Source organism: Zonotrichia leucophrys, chromosome 17 (genome assembly GCF_028769735.1).
Source record: "Zonotrichia leucophrys gambelii isolate GWCS_2022_RI chromosome 17, RI_Zleu_2.0, whole genome shotgun sequence".
NCBI classification, from domain to species: domain Eukaryota; kingdom Metazoa; phylum Chordata; class Aves; order Passeriformes; family Passerellidae; genus Zonotrichia; species Zonotrichia leucophrys.
Window position 1 is genome coordinate 7,339,623 of NC_088186.1, and position 20,192 is coordinate 7,359,814.

Here is a 20,192-nt window from a genome sequence, read left to right on the forward strand (position 1 = left end):
AAGGGAGAAGCAGACTCTTATGTCTTTTATTGTGATTGCTGTTTCCAGTGGAACCTTGGTGATTTAATCTGATGGAGGACTCAGTCCTGATTTTGATTGGAAACACCTCTCTAGGTAAAGGATGGTGAATTAGTTGAAAGTAATTGGATCTTTTTAATGAAAAGTTCTGAATTTGATCTACATCTCATGCTTCAGGGTTTACATGATTGGTGACTCCTAGTGCCTGGGGGAACACCTGAAAATACAGGTCAGTTATTCACCTTTCCCTTCTGAGCTCTTGCAGCTTCTCCAGCAGCTCTCTCTCCCTATTACACCATCTCTCTCTATTAAAACACTTGAACAGTGACTCTGCCCACTGCTCACAGATCACTCTGTATTTCTGCAAGGTCTGTGGTGAAACTCAGATTAAAGCAGTTTTTGAAAGCCCATGCTGTATTCTCTCTTCATTCCAAAAAGAATGTCTGGTTGGCAAAAAAATCAGCCAACTCTGAGTCTGGCCACCAGGATCAGCCAAGCAGGAGTGAGATGGAACAGTTCATTTGTCACTGGTGGCTCACTGAACAGCTTGGGGGACCCTCCCTCCCTCAGTGCAGTTGGGCACCACAGAAAGCTCAATTCATCTTTCATCCTTGTATGACCCCTGGAATAGAATAGAATAGAATAGAATAGAATAGAATAGAATAGAATAGAATAGAATAGAATAGAATAGAATAGAATAGAATAGAATAGAATAGAATAGAATAGAATAGAATAGAATAGCATATCCTGAGTTGGAAGGGACTCACAAGGATCATGGAGCCCACCAGGATCATGGAGCCCAACTCCTGGCCTTTCCCAGGACACCCCAACAATCCCACCCTGTCTCTGGGACCGTTGTCCAAAAAAACTTTAATCTGTCACTTGTATAAATCTCCTAAATCCTGCCCTAATCCCATCACTAGGCTCAGAGCATGCAGCATTCCTTGCCTTGCTCATTTTTCTCTATTTAAATCCTTGGAACAGGTGGATCAGTGGCTGCCAGGCAGAATCTCAAGTTATGGGTTGGAGGATGTAACTTCATCTGGGCTTGGAACCTCATATTTAAACATTACAGACCTTGCTGCTTATCCACTGAGATTTCCATTTAGGAAAAGGGGGGTCACTTCCTCAGCTCCCACTTTCAGCATCTATTTCCTTCTCTTCTTTTGCTTCCCTCAAAGGAAGTCAACAGAGAGATGGTAGGAGAGTAATACAACAAACTACAACACATTGTGTAATTGAAATGGACCATAATCACTAATATTAAAGACAGTGAATCATTCTAATCGAGCCATGCTCAGCAAACAATGAAAAACTATGTGCCAGAAAAGCTAATGCTGGTTTTAAAATGAACAGAAATGAGGCGAAATGGAACCTCACTCTTTATTCATGAAGGTCAATTTAACGTGATTATTTTTTCCCTGGCATCATAGCTTTGTGATTACTGTTGTATACCTCAGTGCTATTTTCTAACCTAATAACAGTAAAAAATAACCAGCTGGTGATGATTCTGTTTAAAGCAGAGACTAAATGCTCACAAAAACCTGCCAGTGAACAGTTGCACATGCTAATCAGACACAGCTCAGCCAGATTCCCAGCAGAGTCCATATTTTGCACATTTCAACTGGTTGACTACATTGAGAAATTCGATTACGCCTCGGACATTCCAGGCTCGGAGTGATCCGTGTTCATTCATTCCTCCTGGGTCAAATCAAACCCTCCATGGTTCAGGCAGACACTTTTCATTCATCCCACTCAACGTCTTCCCATCACATTTACCCACATGCAGTAATTGGGGTCAATATGATGGGAAGACGTGGAGTGGGATGCTGCATTGGGACTCGCTGTTCCAGGGACAGCCTCTCCCCAGGTGTGTTTTTGTTTTGGAGCAGGGAAATGGCTCCAGCCTGGGAGAAATTACTGCAGGGACAGCCAGGGAAGGATTTTCCCCCCTGACATTGGGAGAGGGCTCTGCTGATGGCACTTGGAGGAAAGCTGACATTGTTAATGATTGATAATTACCAGACTTGCCAACGAACACTGTGAATTTCGAGGAGCAGGGCAGGAGGAGGGAGAAAAAAGTTAATTAAAAAAAATGCCCAAATGTTTCCCTGCTCTGAGCAAAGTGTTGCTGCTGCTGGAATGAAGCAATGCCTTTTGTTTTGGTTATTTCTCAGCTGTCTGTAGATCTCAGTAGCAGCAATGTTACTGGCATTTATGCCATACAAATATAGATCTTTTTAATACATAAATAAATGCATTTTTTTACACATACTCTTTTTTCCTTTAAATTTTACTAAAATCCCAGAGAGACAAATTAGTAAAGAGGCAGAGCTTTGCCAGGGAACCTTCATCAGCTCAACACTAATAACTTCTTTCAGCAGCCGTGGATAGCTTCTGACATCACAGCTCAAGCTTGTCCGAAAGCTAATTATTTTCCCTGTTATAAAACAAAGGTTCTGTATCAAAGGCCCATAATGTGACACGGCACACGCTCCAGATGCACTGATTTGCAAAATAAATCAACTGTGTCAGGGTGGAATTTGGAGAAGAAATTACAACAAATTGCAATTATACTTGCAGTGGTACACTATTTAAATGCATTGTCAGTTTGTTAAATGCAATGCACCATGTGTGTCTTTTCCAAGTTGTTTGTGGGGGAATAGAAGAGGAAAAATTCTCTTCTGCCAAAAGGAAAAAAAATCTCCTTCTCCTCCCCTTAAACCCTGTGCAGCTTCTTCCAGGCTACAGATACTGGCAGAGCAGGCTTTATAAAACATTTAATGATGTCAGAGGAAGGCAGATATAACCAGCAGGAGCAAATGTTTGGAGGCCATCCCAGCCCAGACAGAACAAATGAAGAGATGTTTAATAACAGAGAGCACTCAAACCTCCCTGATCTCCCTACCTTGTTCAGGCTCCAATGAAACCACCAAGTAACACAGAAGGAGATTTGGTTTGCTTTGTTTTCCTCCTCCACATGGAGACCATTTTCTTTCCCTTTCTCCCTTTTTCCTTCCTAAGGGTCTCCCCACTGAGCAGTGCCCAAAAGGTGGCCTTGACTGAGCATCAGGCCAAAGGTGTCTATTCTATTCTATTCTATTCTATTCTATTCTATTCTATTCTATTCTATTCTATTCTATTCTATTCTATTCTAGATGGTCACTGAGGCACAGGATCCACCAAGGTCCTGCCCACACCAGCACAGCTCAGCCTGGGGGGCTGGATAGGAAAAGGACAGTGGGAAGATGGAAGGAAAGGGAAAATTGGTGGGGTCTGTCTGCATGGGTAGGTCACCCCAAAATTTCCCCAGTGCTCTCAAAGCACAGCCAGTCCTTGGAGCACTCCTCTGAATTCCCTCTCTGCCCTCATAAAGTCATCTTTCTCCTCTGAATCTGTGCCTGCATTTTCTGTTTTCTTCTATTTTCCCTATTCCTATCCACTCCTTAATTTATTTAATTATTTTTTTCTCCTTTTATCACAGAATTATTATAGAATCACTGACTGGTTTGGGTTGGAAGGGATCTCAAAGCCCATCCCATCCCACCCCTGCCATGGCAGGGACACCTCCCACTGTCCCAGGCTGCTCCCAGCCCTGTCCAGCCTGGCCTTGGGCACTGCCAGGGATCCAGGGGCAGCCCCAGCTGCTCTGGGCACCCTGTGCCAGGGCCTGCCCACCCTCACAGGGAACAACTCCTGCCTTAAATTCCCCACTTTTGTGCTTTTTCAGCCTCTAATTCTTGCCACATTTCCTCTTTGAACTTCTATTGCCCCACCTCCTTCTCCATCTTGACATCTGTTTACTCTTGCAAACACTTTTCCTTTCATTCCCAGTACTTGTTTCTCTCCCATTTGTGTCTCTATGTGTGTATATTCACACATATATGTATATATACACATAAATCTTACAGCTTTAGCCTTTTGCATTTCAAAACCAGCTTGTCCCTGGAGTCAGTTTGTTATTCCAGCCTCATTCTCTTTATTGAGTTATTTTCTTTGCTGCTATCAGTCTCTAAATACAATCCAGTAAAGATACAGCAATGATTTTTGACAACCTGACCTTTCTCTGCTTTCTTACACTTGTTTAATTAGGTACCACATGCAGCTGTGGCTTGATCTTTACAGTTTTCTTACCTCCCCCACCTTCTACCTGGAGGTGGGGAGAATAAAAAAAGAGAGAGATGTTGTTGAAAGAAGGTCATTTTTGACAGGTCTGCCAGTAATTTCAGGTGTTGGAAGCCTGTGAGTTCTGCAGGAATGGCAGGCCATGCTGTCTGTATTTTGCTTAACAAGTCAGAGAAAACATTTGGCTGGGGGAGGTGGGGAATTAGGTGATTTACTGGTTTGATGAGGGCTTGCAGTGATTTAACCTTCAGGTATCCAGTTTAAACACGTCCCTGACAAACAAGAGAGGGAGCTGGGTAAAGATCTGCCAGGCTTTGCTTTGAAAAGCTGGGCTCCATGGAGCAGCCAGGCTGTGGGGATGTGTACAGAGAGGAGAGATTCCCCCTCAGATGCTCAGCACAGGAAATCCTCATGTCATCCATAGAGGGTGATAGAAACCAATCTCTATTTGCAGAATGTGGGTAAAATGTGGTAGTTCTGGTGGTGCATGAGTTCATTCATAAAATCAGAGAGGCCTTTTCAGTTTCTGGGATTGTGTACAGAGAGGAGAGATTTCCCCTCAGATCCTCAGCACAGAAACTCCTCATGCCATCCTTCAGGGGTGATGGTAGCCAATCTCTATTAGCAGAATGTGGGTAAAATGTCTAGTTCTGGTAGTGCATGAGTTTATTCATAAAAACAGAGAGGATTTTTCAGTTAACAGAGACTCAGGAATAGTTTGGATTGCAAAAGACCTTCAACATCATTGGATCTGTTAACCCAGCACTGCCAAGCCCTATCTGTAAGCACCACATCCACACTTACATACTCTCTTAAATAAAAAATGTAGCAGGAAGGCTCTAACCAAACACAGGTGACATCAATTCACTGAGAGGGCACTGGCACCCTGGAATTTACGAAAATTATAAAGGACAGTGTGATGGTGTTCATAGGGGTCTCAGGTTGAGGGAAGAGACAAGGATGTGACTCCATGCTTCAGAAGGCTTGATTTATTATTTTATGATATATGTTACATTAAAACTATACCAAAAGAAGAGAAGAAATAATTTAATCAGAAGGCTAGCTAAGAATAGAATAAAAAAGAAATTATAACAAAGGTTTGTGTCTCAGACTCTCTGTCCGAGCCAGCTGACTATGATTGGCCATTAATTAGAAACAACCAACATGGGCCAATCAAAGATACACCTGTTGCATTCCACAGCAGCAGATAATCATTGTTTACATTTTGTTCCTGAGGCCTCCCAGCTTCCCAGGAGGAAAAATCCTAAGAAATGGATTTTTCGTAAAAGATGCTTGTTACAGGACAGTGCTTTTATCCCCACAACACACTAACATATAATACCCACCAACACAGACAGACAAAATCCAACCACTAATCACCCAAACACAAAGAAATTACTTGAATTTGCTCAAGATTTGTACTTGGATGTTTTAAATCCCTGCAGGGAAAGGTTTTTGCTCCAGGATCCAGGCTCTCAGCAGGCACACATCATCCCCCTCCCAAACCCTCTGTCACTGGAATGTCACTCAGCACCTTGAAGGTAGGTCTGAGCCATGAGAACCAGGAGCCACCATGAATGATCTGCCCAAGCAGGGTCCTCCAGGCAGATTTTGCCCAATTTTGGCAGGAAGGGAGAACATATTGTGGGAATCCACAAAATCAGAGGGTTTTGGAAAAGCTGCAAAAGGCAGGCCTCAGAGACAGCAGAACTGTGATTGGAGCTAAGCAGCAGCCATGAGATAGGGCAGCAGAAAAATTATTTTAAAAAGTAGAAAAGCAAGGACAAATAGAACAATTGTCTGTGTATTAATGCTTGTCTAGAATAACTCCCTAAGCTACAGAAAAGTTTATCTAGCAAGATATTAGGAAGGTTAAAGCTTAATAATGGAGCTCTGTGCATTGTGTTTTAAGGCTCACAAGCAGGTATTGTATTTGAAATAAGCAAGCATTGTTTTAACCAAAGGTACATGTGCTTGTGGTGGTTGGATAGAACTACTGTCAATGTGCTTTTGCTTGGTGTGATTGGTCAAAAACTTTTCAAGTAAGTTATAACATTAAATTCTTTGTCTGCTGCCTGGGATGTGAGCTGGTGGCATCTTCCCATTGTCATAACCATGTAATGAGACTGATGCTGGAAAATAAAACAGCTCAAGGCAGTTCCACAGCAGCCCTGTCCCGTTTGTGATTTATACAGATAACCCCAGCTGGTGATATATATCACCCTTGTATCACATGAGCTGCAATCACACACCCAAACGCATGTGAAACCCCTCCTCATGTGGCAGAGAAATGCAGAAATGGTTCCCAAGGGTGGTGTGGTGTCTGTGGCCACATCTTTCTGTGAACTTATTTCTGCCTTCATTTGCCAGGCTACTCTTGGTTCAGCAGTGCTGGCTGCTGCATTTTCCCTTTGTCACACACATTCTAACTCTACCGATCTCCTTCAGGACCATTTCAAAGCCCTCAACTGGAGTCCTTCAGCTTTGCTGTGTCCTCCAGAACAGATCCTCCTGTCCTGACACAGGCAGATCCCCTGCTGATTTCCAGGTGCACACATTACTTGTAGTTTGGTATGGATATTATTTAAGCAAAAGGACATGACAAACTGCCTGGTAACGCTGATTAATGGGCGCCCCTGGGGAATAGTGAGGCATGAGATGAAGTTAAATAACTCCAGTGTGCATTACTCACCACTGCCACACCACCTGAAGTGTCTCATTGTGCCTAAAAAATGGATTCCCTTTTAAAAAGGAACATTTTTAATGTTTCGCATTAATTTTCTCCAAAGTCCTTACACTGTGAAAAAAAATCCCCTGTGGAAAGCCCTCTGCCCACCTCCACCATCACCACCTCCCACCAAGGCTTGCCCTGCAGGTGTCAAATGTGGATTTGACAAGGTGAAACAGCTCAGTGCAAGCCCTGATAACCCTCATGCCTACCTTGATTTATCCTGCATGCTCAGGGGGTGTCTCTCTGCAAACCAATCGATTCCTAATGGCATGCAAAGCTGACTTTGATATTTTTTTATGGGGTAGAGAATCCAAAAATGATCCTGAGCCCTTGGGCTCCACCCACAACTACCCCAAAACACCACAGATAGACCAATTATGGATTTATAAAGGTTGGAAAAGCCCTCTGTGACGAGGGAGCCCAACTCAACATTCAGCATTACCCCATGTCCCAGGTGCCATTTCCACAGGTCTGTAAATCCCTCCAGGGATGGGAGCTGCCCTGGGCAGCCTCTCCCAGTGCCTGACCAGCACTTCTGTGAAGAGATTTTCCCTTATATCCAGCCTAAACCTGCCCTGGTGCAGCTGGGGGCCATTTCCTCTTGTCCTATCGCTTTTACCTGGGAGAAGAGCCTGACCCCACCTTGCCACAATCTCCTGCCAGGGAGTTTAGAGAACAAGAAAGTCCCATCTGAGCCTAAACACCCCCTCAGCCACTATTAACTAACCCCTGCACAAGCTCTGACCACCCAAAATTCTCTTTTGGTGCTAATACCACCATTTGTTTACCAATCTCCTCGTTTTGGGCACATAATCTGAATTGTGTGTGACTGTGCAAAAAGAAATGGGCAGCTCCCAATGTCCTTGGGTTTCATAGGAGTTCATAGAGGAAGGACGTTGTGAGTTTTTCCAATGTCTGACAATGTGATGAACCAAATGTTTTAAGTTATGCTCGTGCTTTCCCCAGATCTAGCAGAGAATCCAAGTCTTTGTGCTAAAAAAATAAATCTTCCTGATGCTTAGTTCAACAATCATGTACTCATAGTAGGCTGTGGTTATTTTCATTTTGATTTTATTTTTTTTTTTAATTTATGGCTATTAAAGATCAGAGATTTAACACAAGGATGTAAACCAGCATTCTCTGATTGCATTCACAATGAGAGAAATTGTGCAAAAAGTAATGGGCAGCATGTTTTAAATTATGCTCGTACTTTTCCCAGATCGAGCAGAGAATCCAAATCTTTGTGCTAAAAAACTGAATCTTCTTGATGCTTGGTTAAACAATCATGTACTCATAGTAGTAGTTATTTTCCTTTTGATTTTATTATTTTTTTAATTTATGGCTATTAAAGATCAGAGATTTAACACAAGGATATAAACCAGCATTTTCTGATTGCATTCACAAGAGATACCAGATCCCACTATCACACAATTCACTCTCCCAACAAAAAGATCTGTGCACAGATAAAAACCACTTGGTCATTTATCACACTCTGAAACACAACAGACCACACGGATAAATACTGAAAACAACATTTTTCAGAAGAAAAGAAATGCTCCTTTGAAATTTATTAACCTAAAATATTGATGTGCACTATATAATATAGAGTAATAATGTATGAACTTAAAAAAAATTATAGTGTTGAGCTGAAGTGACACTGGCAGCATTATCTTCCTGTAGGAGGAAGCACTTGGAACAGGAGGGTTTGATACCTAAGGCTAAATTTAGGGAAGGGTGATAATTGCTTCCTTGAGTCTCAGAAATGTGTCAAATCAGCCCAGGGACTCAGGGTATTTTAGGCCACTGGAAATCAATATTTATCCCACCAAAATTTGTGGTTTAACTCTCCGCTAAAAAAGAATGGAGGCCCATTTGTTTCCAGTGACTCACTTTTAACCTCTGTCAGCTTATTAAGGGGAAAAAAATGAGCATTTAAATAACAATCATTCAGCTGCAGAGTCCCCAGTGCAGGTGTGAATTCTGCACCACCAACATCAGCCTTCAAAGGGGAAATTGCCCTTGTCAGGCAATGCCCCTGGGCAGGCTGTGAATGGCTGAGAGTCCCCAGCCTCATCCTGATACTAATTCTTCATGTGATGAATTCCAAAACTGAGCAGATTTTGGACAGTCTCATGATAAGAAACTGGAATTTGCACGTTGTGGTGCAGGTGTGAGGGTGGTGTCACACAGGTGGTGGGGCTGGCTCACCTGGGAGCTGTCACTTGTCCCTGGTTTCACAGTGACTCCTCAGCAGCTGTCAGGACCCAGGACATTCCTCTGGCTGCCCTGGGTGATTTGAGACCCTGGCAAGGGGCTCAGAGATCTTGGCACAGAGTCAAAACCACCTGTGCCTTTGATTTTAGCCCATGGGAACAATTATCAACTTGGTGTGAGGAGTTACAAGCCACAAGAGTTTGAGTAGAATGTTAGTGAATTTGTCACAGGGTGAAAATGTAGAATTTTGGGGTTTTTAGAATGGGGACTTAAGAGGAAAGATGGAGGAATCTGGATGTGTCCTCTTCTTCTTCTTCTTCTTCTTCTTCTTCTTCTCCATCTTCTGCTGTGATGGCAACTCTTCTGGACTGGTTTAGAGCAGAGACAGACTGTCTAACATAGGTGATAGGTATTGGAAAATTATTGTAAATAAAGTACAGGTAGTTCTTAGTATAAAAGGTTAACACGACCCCAAGGGCAGGGACTGTGCCACAACCCGACCTGCTGGACAGATCTCAGCAGAAGGTCAGAGAAGGAATGGAATAGATAAGGAAAAATAAACAACCTTGAAAAGCAGAACCAAGGAATCTCGACTTCTTCTTTGGTCTCAGGGCTGGGAAAAAAAAAAAAGACTTTTTAATAGCTCAGGAGCCATTTCAGCCACAGAAACCTGAGAAGCAGCCTTTGCTGTCCTTAGGTTGGAGATGTGACAGTTTTGTTCCCTAAAGCCCAGAGTCACCAGTAGGCTGCTGCTCCCTTGGTGTCATGGAAACAATTTGATTTACAGAATCCTCACATTTCTCTATTTTATTCTGAGGCAGGAAGACTTCAGGAAAAGCTGTGTTTGTGGTCTCATCTTCTACTTCACTTGCTCAGCCTGAATTCAGCTGTGCTGCAGAGCTGAGGACCCACCTGCAGCAGTGAGGGTGCTCCACTGGGATCTGGCTGTTTTTCATCGTGGAGATGGGGCAAAATAACCCTCGAGCATCTCAGCTCAGCCTTGTTAAAATCTAATGTAGGAATACAAACTGGAGGGGAGCTGTTTTCAGTGCCCATCAAGACACACTGCAGACCTCAAGAGTTCTGGGAGCTTGGATTTAAACATCTCCAACTGGAGTGGTTCAATTAATCATTTATCAGCACAGAGGCAGAAGTTTTTCATAATGGGCCTGAGGAGCAGCCCTCAAACAGGGGGAAGTGCAGGTACAGATTCTCTGCACATCATTCTCCTAGTCCAGGCTCAAACAAACCCTCCACAATCTTCCTGAGATGAGGATGAGGTGTGTGCAAGCTCTGTGAAGAGCTGGGTTTGTAACAGAGCAGTAAAAATTGCTGTCTTGCCTGTCAAATGCTCCAAGCAGGTCTTCAAGTTCTGCAGACACTGAAACCACATATCTGAAAATGATTGAGTTACTCAAGTAATTATTAAATTGGATACCACTCAAATCTCTCCTGCTCTTTGTTGTAGGCAGTGATTCACCGTTTATAGGGCCATAAATCCATTTGAAAGAAGAGCAGCAAAGCCAGGCTGGGGACCTGCAGCAGAGCTTTGGGAACAGAGCTGGAGCCTCCAGGCTGGCTCCTCTCCAAGGGGTCACAACGTGGAGCCCTCTGATGTGGAACCACTCCAGCAGCATCTCTGCACCTCCCCAGCCACCCTGGCCTGCCAGAGCAGGGCTGGAAGGGCATGAAAAACACGTGTACAGTGAAAGAAAGGCTTTGCCCCTCTGCCAGAACTCCCTCTGTTCTTTTCCACATTGCTTTTATTCACTCTCTCAGCCATCCTTCCTGACCACCCTCCACCAAGCCAATTTTCCATCTGACAATACATTTTCTTGTCTTAAAGCAGTTCTTTACCAAGGATTCACTTGTTTAGTCATTTTCCTTTCTGTGAAATGGTTTAAATTACCATGCTTTGATTTCCCCTCCCCACACACATGCAGACAAGAAAAATAAAAAACAATTCCAGTGAAAACAAGGTCCATTTTGCAAATAACCTAATTTGGAGGGGATGGGGGGTGGAAAATTAGCGGGGGAAAATGCTGAATCACAAATATTTTGGCCATCCTCTTGTTTTCTCCTGCTTTTGTTCCCCTGGCAGCTGGCAGAAGCAGATTTTAGAAAACTGCCATCCAGCACTTGGAGGCACCGCTGGGCTTCGTTAGACTCCTGAGTTTCACCAGGCACACACTGCCCAGGGAAAACATCTTGCTGTGGTAGTGATTTTCAACTACAATATTTACCTCCACAAATACCTTCTGTTGTTCTTATCCAAGCCTAAATGAAAAACTTTGCTTTTTTTTTTTTTTTTTGAGGCCTGAGTTTGTCAGGTACCAGTCAGAGGTAACAGAAAGGAAATTTCCACCACATCTCTTGTAGCTGATGCATCCTCTCAATTGCTCAGTAAAACAATTTGGTTATTTTTGCCCTGTACTGGCTGTTCTGTCTGGGCTCTATTTCTTCAACCTGCTCAACAGGATTCCCATTTTTTTAAAAACTCTGTCAGAAGGAAAATTAAAAAATAAAACAAAACAAAACATATTTTCTCCCCTGCTATGACTAAGAAAGGAGAAGAAAAACCTCACCCAAATCCCATGAATTACATTATCCTGCTAATTGCAAAAGTCTTTGTTTTTCCATCTGTCAGGGACAAGGACTCAGTTTTGCAAAACTGTTGGGGGAAAAAAAAAAGAATTGGGAGTTCTTTGCCAATGTGAATGTAGAAAGCATTAGTGAGTCTGCAGACTTGGATGAAATTCAGTTACATTTTGCACTGTGAACTTAAAAACCTCAGTTTGGCTGAGAAAATATGTTAGAAAGGGAAAAAGCAGATGCTGCTTTCCAGGTCTGTCATTCACTTTTTAAATGTATTGCTCAATAATCACTAAAACACAACTTTCTCAGGTGTTACAACATCTGGGAGTCGACATCTCTCTTAACCCAGATCACTGGGAATTCTGAATTGATTCACCAAATTTCACAGAACACAGAAACTACCTGGGCTGAATTTAATCCCATTAGCTGGATGTCCACATTTCAGCAGCCTCAGCTTCTGGATCTGAGCTGTCAGCAATCATCTCCTCTGTTAGCACGGAGAAAGTTGGTGTTTTGCAGGAAAAATGCCCCAGAACAGCCAGAAAATCCAAACAAACTGTGCTTTCACAGTGTCTGTGATGCTGCAAGGGTGGAAACTGTGGGCAACCAGCTGGGCACTCACAGCTGTGTGTGCCAGCTCTGCCTGGGAGCCAAAGCAAGGCTGGTGAGGTCTGACCCATGGCAATGTGGGGTCTGGCACTGGGGATGGGGGGTCTGACCCTGAAATGTGGGGTCTGACACTGAAATGGGGAGTCTAGCACTGGGGATGTGGGGTTTGGCACTGGGAATGTGTGGTCTGCCACTGGAATGTGGGGTCTGACAATGGGAATGATGGGTCTGGCACTGGGGATGGGTGGCCTGGTACTGGGAATGTGTGGTCTGGCACTGAGATGTGGGGTCTGGCACGTGGAATGGGGGATTTACACTGAAAATATGGGGTCTGGCACTGGGAATTTGTGCTCTGGCACTGGGAATGTGGGGTCTGATCCAATGGGAATGTGGGGTCTGACACTGGGAATGTGGGGTCTGATCCAATGGGAATGTGGGGCCTGACACTGGGAATTTGGGGTCTGCCACTGTGGGTGTGAGGTCTGGCACTGGGAATAGGGGGTCTCACATTGGAAATGTGAGGTCTGGCACTGGAAATGTGGCATCTGACACTCTAAATGTGTGGTCTGACCCATGGGAATGTGGGGTTTGACATTGGGAATGTGGGGTCTGGCACTGGGATGCTCTGGCACTGGGGATGTGTGCTCTGGTACTGGGAATGTGGAGTCTGACCCAGCAATGGGGCTTTCCAAGAGCTCTGGGGTTCTTCCAGGATGCTCCACACCCACAGCAGGACTCCAAGGGTGCTGAATTTCAGCCCTGAATGCAGAAAGAAAGACCTTGGCCACCTCTTCCTCCTCCTCCTCACCCTTCGCCTGAAAATATTCTCAGAGCTGTTGCAGCTGACGAAAAGGGAGGCAGGAATGCTGTGCAAAATATGGATATGCTTTTAAAAACAAGTAATTTGCTGGTTGCTGATTGTGTGTTAATTGGTATCATTGTGTCCCTCCTCTAAGAAAAATGATCCACAGGTGGCTTCAGCCTGGGAAAAAATGCAGTTTTTGTTCTAGCAATCCTGTTTGTTTCCTGCCACCACCCCTCCAGCTACCTTCTAATTGAACAAAGTGGACTTAATTTGAATTAAACTGTCAAAAGTCTTCCACTTAAATTGATTTATCAGCCTTCCTGGCTGAAATGGATTCATTTCTGCACAATATATATGAAGTGTGTGTTGATGGATTGCATTTCACAGAATGGAAACATTTTTTATGCATCTTCATTAGATTCAGCTCAGGTATGGAAAGGAAAGGGGGGAAAAAAAGGGAAGAGGGTGGGAAGAGTGCAAGAGCATGAGAGGGAGGGAACACAAGATAGAAAACACCAACTTGAGAGTAAAAAAATAATATTTTCGCTGATTTTGTGTGTTCAGAGCCCCTGCAGAGTTTGTGTTCACCCACACAGGAGACCCCAGTGGATATTTGAGACCCCCTGGGACAGCCAAATCAAACCAGTGATTCAAACCAAACCAAAACCACCTTTCCAAAGGAGGCTTCTATGGAATGAGCATTGGAGAGAGGAAAACCTAAAGCTTCAGCCAGCTCCACTAACAGCCTTTCAACTGTAAAAAAAAAAAATTGTATTGCTTTTATTTCTGCTGTTTTCCTGACCTAGAGTGTGTTTAATGCAGTAGGAACCATTCGACAAACTCAATTAATTTCCACTTAGAACAAGGTATTTAATCTGAGGAGTTTTAGATTAAGTGGGCCAGGTGCAGTTGGACTCTCTGATTGATCGAATTAAACTTCTATTCATTTCCTGCCATGCCAGATCCAAACATTTTTTCAACAGTTTGAGGCTTCTGCTCCTTCTGCCTGGCACTTTTTCTTTCTGTCCTGCTGGACACAAGAATGGGGTTGAAAAGGGACAGCAGTTCCCTGGAAAATGGTTGAAGGAAATGTCATAGGCAGGGAATACTGGAGGTGGAATGTGGAAAAAACAAATCAATTTCACTGTTTGTGGGCACAGAAGGCAGGGATGTGGAGAGGTTGTTTATTGAGAGGTACCTGAACAGGCTTGGTGGTCAGAGAGTGAAGGATTTGCATCCAGCCAACCTGGAAGGGTTGGATTTTTCTGAAGGACTGATCATGTGGAATGCTGAGCACCCTGCTCTGTTCCAGGTAACAAAACCCCTGAGAAGAAGATCTGAGGTTTCACTGAAAATCACTCTGCACCAGGCTCAGACAAGACTGATCAAAGCCATCAGGAGTGTTCCCCATGGTTCCTGAGGGCTTTGGAAAGGTCTGAAGCCAGCAGATATACAATTCCTGCTTGTGAAACCTCCTGCAGAAAATCAGAGATCTCTGCCACCACCGAGGGCACAGCAACATCCCAGCCCTCACCAGAACCCAGCCTCTGATGAAGGTTGTCACAAGGAGATGCCAAAACTCTGCTCCCCTTACACCCCTCCCTCCTGCTCTTCCCCCAGCAAGAATATGAATCAAGCCCTGAAGAGAACAGTCAGTGAGGGATGATTTTCCTGTGATTATTGCCTGGGTGAGAGATTATGCCTTGTTTTTTTGCAAACTGCCTTATTTGCAGAGCAGAACACATTGGGCTCATGTCCAATTGATACATTCCTCTTCAAACAGCAGATCCAACTACAGAGTGAGATGCAAATTTAATTATTCCACATGTAGGAAACAGAAACGGAATCTCATTGTTAAATTTGTTCTCCTACGTCGGAAAGATAAAAAACAAAAAGAGATGCTGAAGTGGCCTGTGTGAGCTGAATACATTTCACTCCCCAGAGCTGCAGAGAAATGAACTCTGTTCCTGCTGCAGAAGCCTCACTGGATAGAATTCTCCTTTCTTTTTGTTCTTTTTTATTTTTTTCATTTTTTTTCCCTATTCAGAATTACGATGTGCTGCTGAAACTGAAACTTCTTCCTCATTTGCATGTGTATGTGCAATTCATGCCCCTTTTCCAGGCAGTGTTTTGGGACTACAGCACTTCCCTTTAAAGTGGTCTCCCAGGATGAGAACCAAGCGAGCAGGACCTCAGAGAGTGGGACATCTAGACCAGAACTGACACAAATGGGGCTCCTTGAGGATTTGTTCCTCTTGTCAGAGCTCATAGAAAGCTGCTTAGGGGACCACTGTGTCACCTGTTCCCTGCTGTGCTTTACAAGAGGGTGGGACACCTCTCCTGTGGTCCCATTTCTCTGCTGTGCCTGTAGCTTCTGAGAGGGAAAGGGATCTTCTGGAATGTCTTACTCTCTTTCCCTCTCTCTCTGCTAATTGCTGCAGCTTTCTTCATGCCTGCTCAGCTCTTGCATCAATGGAGAACAGATGTGCTGTGGGCATTACCACAGCAGGAGGGTTGTGGGACTCTTTGGCACTGGCTTATCCATCTCAAGTGCTTGTGCAGGACAAAGATCAGCAGCTTTGAGGAGGAGGTGATCATCCATCAATCCACCTCAACAGCATCTGGCTCCAGGGACTGGTGCCCAGCAAGAGGAGAACCCAGAAGGTTCCTACAATCATCCCCTGATGTGATTCAAGGGCAGCCTGAGCTCAAAGTTTGGTCTCCTAACCAAAAATGTGAACTTGTGCAAGGCTGTGCTCCAGCTCTGTCCCCCTAAACCTGCAATTCAGGGATGACAGATTTTTCTGAAGCACAATTTGCCAAATGTTCTGAGGATGGCACCAGGAACCCCATCCTCAAGCTTAACATGACTGATGAGATCTGTCCTGCAGCTGGAGCTGCTGCAGCTCCCCTGCCTTAGACAATTGTGGCTGCAGCCCTCCTGCAGTGTCAGGGGTGGTTCTGTTGGAGCAGGGATCCTGTAGAGAAGGATGTATTCTTCCTCTGAAGATCCAGTGGAAGAAGAGGCAGCTGCTGTTCCTCTGGGGAATCCCGTGGAGAAAGGCATGCTGGTGTCTCAAAACCTCTGGATTATACCTGGGTAGGAATGCTTGGCTCCTCCCTCTGGGCGGGGCATCTCCCAATGGGATGTTATAGCTCTTATCAGCCATGCAGTGACATTCAATGGCTGTTATCAGCAATGTCCCCTCCCAGGGAGGAGTGATTGTGGTCAGTCAAAGAGAGAGATAAAGCAAACTGCCCACTTGGCAAAGGAAATCTGCCATACAGATGGTAATGGAAAACATCTTGCATTGCAATCTGGAACACCTGCACACCAAGATCTGCTTTGTCTGAGCAGATTTCCCCACCAGGAGCAGAACAAGAGGCGAGCAGGACTCCAGGCCAGTGCAGGGGATGGTGGGGTTTAAATCCATGCTCTGCAGTGGCATTGGCATTTTTAGTGGGATCCCTCTCCTGAAATGATTGAGCAGGATGTGAGGGGCAGGTGTTTGCGGGCTTTAACCACGGATCATTTCTGTGATGTGGTTTGCAGCACAGCCCCCTGACAGAGGCACAGGTGAGGGGGTGAAAAGCTGCAACACAAGGGCAGCCAGAGGCAAGGATTTTTTAATTAGTTTTTACTCTGGAAAAAGGGTTTGTGTGGCCACACTTGCAGCTCAGGGGAATCCTTAACCCAGCCTTGCATAACCTGAGCCTGCTTACCACAAAAAGGAATAGGAGTTAGCCAAACAGAGCAAATAAACATTGGGTTGCAGCTAAAAGAACATAATTTTCTCCCAAATTCTTTCTATGTTTATGATATTAAATGATCAAAACATTTGCACTGGATCAGACTGTGCAGATGGAGCATTAAAAGGTCAGCTGTTAACCTGCAGAAGCAGAGAGACTCCACATCTCCCTTTAAGATGATTCTCCATCCTGAATGGGTCCCCATGGAACTCCTATAATAACATTAATGCTCCGAGTGGTCGTGCAGCAGCTCTCATTTGCACTGCCTGGAACCTCTTCATTAAGACTCAAACTTCCACTCCAAGGATGGGTCCTGACTTTCTGATGGCACTTGGACATCTGGGGAAACTGAGACATGAGGAGATTAAATTATTTCAATAATTTAAAAAAAACCCCAAAACAAACAACAAATCCTAAAATAAAAATAAAATCAGTCACAAATTCCTAATTCTCAACCTCTTCTTCCAAGCTTCAGGATTCTACACAATAGAATTTGTTGTATTAAATATTCAAAAAATCATGGAACTGGGAAAATTTATAGATTGTGGGTCTTTTCTGACTGAATTGTTCAGCTGTATGGTCAGTAATTCAAAAAGAATTAAAATGAAAATATCTTTGATTCTTGAAGGAATAGGAAAATCAGAGGCAATGAAGAGCAAGGTTTTTCCTCATGCTCATATTCACAGAATCCAGGCTGGTCTGCCCTCGGGGCCAGCTTACAAACTAAAATCTGTGGTATTACTCAGCCCCTTTGGGACAGATAAGAACTCTGTGCCAGGCTTGATCCTTAGAGCCTGGCAGGGTCATGGATTTGTTTACATTTGTGTTCAGGAGAGGATTTAAGTCCCTGTTTATCTTGCAGGCTCCTGGCAGATGCATAAACTCCCAGGTATTTTTCATTGAAGAATGAGCCCCTCAGTGAATCAAAGCCTCCTTACATCCCCACAGCAGATGGAAGAGGTGAAAGCCTGGCCCCACCTTCCCAACCTGCTAATGGAGCAGCTCAGCTGGAATACAGATGTTGCCATGCTTGCCTCTATTTCAGAAGGAGCCAGGAGTGGAAGGTTTGAGATTTAGAGCATATCTGTACTCACAAGACTATGCAAATCACTTATTACTCTGGCTTCAAGCCTGAGCTGGGAGGTACAATATAGGTTAATTAAAGACACAGGAGAGTGTGGGGAAGATGCACAGATTGAACCAAGCAATAGTGATTGGCCAAGGCTGAGGGAAGAAGTCCCAAGTTGATTCCTGGAGAGAAAATTGACACCACAAACCAGATTTGCCTGGTTTGTTTTGGTTTTATTGCTTTTCCCTGAGAGGAAAAGTAGAGCTTTGTGCACTCAGCAGAGCCGCTGTAGAAGTGGAATGGTCACTGTTGATTGTGGTTATCCCCATGAGTTCAGCAACATGGGGAAACTGGGGTCAATTCCTGTGTGTGCTGTGGGTCACTCCAAGCTGAGCCATCCTGTGACTCTGTGTGTCCCTGCCCAGCCTGGGGCTGAGTCCCAAATGCAGAGAGTCTCACTTTCCACAAATGGGGAAGCAGGTTTGCCACTCTTCTGACAGAGGGAAATCATGGAGGCATGGGATGAGCTTCTGGCAGCCAGGCTTCAGTCACACACCTTCTGCTCCTTGGCAATCACTGAAATTTGGTGAGGGATGCTGAGGAAGGAGCCAGGCTGAATGACCCAATATCTTGTCCTATTCCTCAAATAATGGTCTTTGCATGCCAGGATTGTTTTCCCTCTTATCCACACATTCGAAGCTCAGCAAAGGAATTGGTATGAAATTGTTGTTCCTACCACTTCTACAGGCACTAAATCTTGCTTTGTTTTTCCTATTTTCTTTTCTTCATTTTTTCTTTAATAGCCATCCAGGCTCCTTTACTGAAGCTGTAAAAAACACAGGTTATGAAAAGCAAAAGGGGAAGGCTGTTTCAGGCAGAGGAACGTGTCTCTGGATGTGCCTGTGGACTGAGCAGCACAAGAGGGGACCCCATCCTCAATATGTTTGTAGGATGCATCACACCACAGAGACCTGAATGGAGCCCTCCAGGCACAACTGTAATGTAAATATTAATTAACATTAATGATCTGTGGCCTTGCTTGTCAGCTGGAAACCAGCAAGGCTGTGTGTGGCTGAGGATATTAATTTGGTTTTGGAGCCTGGGAGCAGAGGGACTGTTGGTACAACGAGCAGAGCGGCTTCACTCCCATGTGCCCACCCCACTCTGCCTCTGGCTCACCTGCAGGGAGGGAAATCAGGGCTGGGATGGGATTGTGGAGCTGCTGCAGAGAGCACTGGAGGCACAGGTGTGAGATGGGCTCACAGCTGAGCTCTGTGCCCTGCTGTGTGCTCCTCATGTTGCCAGCTCCAGGCATTGTGCCACGGATGCGGCGTGCTGGGAGCGCCGTCTGCGAGGGGAAGCTCACACTTCCAAAAGCATCCCTCACCCTCTGGGCAGGTCTCTCCTCAAGGGCGTTATAAATGATCAGCCAGAAGTCTAAATTAATAAATGCGAAAGACAACCAAAATGCGGTCCTTGTTATGAGTAGAAAGGCTGCCCATTTTTTTAAAAGGTTGCAGAGTTCACAGGTTGGGCTTGTTGCTGCCAGGGTGGAGTTCTAACTGTTTGCTATTGTAATCACCTGTCGTTTTCATTAACTACCTGTCGTTGATGGTTAAGAATGCCCCGTTTAGTTGGGTGGCACCCTGCTGCTTCCTAGAGGATGGCACCCAGATGGTGAAGGGACATCGAGTTGGCATGCAAATGACCTCGGATCCAGCATGAAATGGGAGAGACCCCTCACCAAACCTAGATAAAAAACCCTAAAACAATGAGTCAACATAAAATGGAGGAATCAAAGTGATGTCTAGATGTGAGGAACAGAATCTAGTATCTGCTAAGACCCTTTTTATCTCTCACCCTAACCTAAGTTGTTGGCTAGACAGAGGTCCTCAAATGTTAAAGTGGAAAATAAGGGAATTTCCTGATGTTCTCATGAGGATGGAGCCCCCAGCTCTGCCCAGTGGACACAGCTGCACTCTTTCTCCTCCTCCGGGTCACTCCTGGGAGCAGCAGCGGCGTGAGCACGGACCCGTGGGTTCTCCCACCTGAGCTGATGGCTTTTAATAAAGGCATTAAAAAGGAGAAAGATCTGCTGCTCATGTCTATATCAGTCCTCAAAACCCACAGCCAAGGAGAAAGCGTCCAGTCTGGGATTGGTGCTGGGTGAACGCAGATCTGACCTCTATCACATCGGATCCCCTCTGTTCACAAATGCCACTTCCAGGACTGATTTATACAGTTTTTATGCCTGAGGCAGAGGTGCCCTGATTTCT